This window comes from Sinocyclocheilus grahami, unplaced genomic scaffold, assembly GCF_001515645.1.
Source record: "Sinocyclocheilus grahami isolate Dianchi unplaced genomic scaffold, SAMN03320097.WGS_v1.1 scaffold967.1, whole genome shotgun sequence".
NCBI lineage: Eukaryota > Metazoa > Chordata > Actinopteri > Cypriniformes > Cyprinidae > Sinocyclocheilus > Sinocyclocheilus grahami.
In genome coordinates this window covers 163,008-163,912 of record NW_015506146.1, presented here as the reverse complement: position 1 = coordinate 163,912, position 905 = coordinate 163,008, and the positions used below count along the sequence as shown (strand labels likewise).

Sequence of the window (905 nt, the reverse complement as noted above, 5' to 3'; positions counted from 1 at the left end):
ACGCATGAAAGGACGTGTTGGAGAACAAAAGATGGGTGACTTTTCCTTCAGAAAGATTGCACACAGACCATCCACCTTTTAGTAATGACTTGATTATTACGGACCTTTTGAAACAAATCGAGGATGAAGTTTTGTTAAGATAAATGGTGTCATTTTCACCTGTCTGTCTAGTAGAGCTGTACATTTGGAAGTGGCCTACACTTTGGACACTGGCTCCTGCATCAATGCTTTGAGAGTTTATCAGGAGAAGAGGTCAAATACAGCATATTCACTCCGACAATGGAACTAACTTAGTTGGTGCTAAAAGAGAGCTGCAAGATGCAATCAAAGTCTGGAACCAAAATAAAATAAACAATGCTATGCTTCAGAAGGGAGTTCAGTGGAGTTTTAACTCCCCAGCAGCCTTGCATCACGGAGGGGTCTGGGAAAGACTTGCGTATGGTGAGACAAGTCTTCTTTTCTATTCTGCGTCAACAAAGTTTGGGAGATGAAGAATTGCAGACACACTTTTGTGAAACACACTTTTGAGTCTATCTTGAATAGTCGACCTATAAAAACAGTATCTGATGATTACCAAGACCTTGAAGCATTGACTCCAAATTACATTTTATTACTGAAATCCAATCAACTACATCCACCTGGATTGTTTCACAAAACTGATATATAGATCAAGCTCAGATGGAAACAATTGCAGTACTTTTCAGATTTATTCCGGAAAAGGTGGATTAAAGAATACCTGCCTTTACTTCAGGAAAGACATAAGTGGATCAAAGTCAAGCCAGATCTTCAGAAAGGAATATAGTCTTGATTGTGTATAGTTCAGTACCCCATGTTTCCTGGCTTCTAGGAAGAGTGATGGAAGTTTTACCTGATGCCAATAAATCTGATAAATCGTCTCAAGGCAT

The 905-nt window shown here is 39.2% G+C and overlaps 1 protein-coding gene across 1 annotated transcript in view; it reads left to right on the top strand.

Annotated features, from left to right (window-relative positions):
• LOC107564865 (magnesium transporter MRS2 homolog, mitochondrial-like) overlaps nucleotides 1-905 on the top strand; it is a 12,003-nt gene that overhangs the window by 6,495 nt on the left and 4,603 nt on the right. The window lies entirely within an intron of this gene.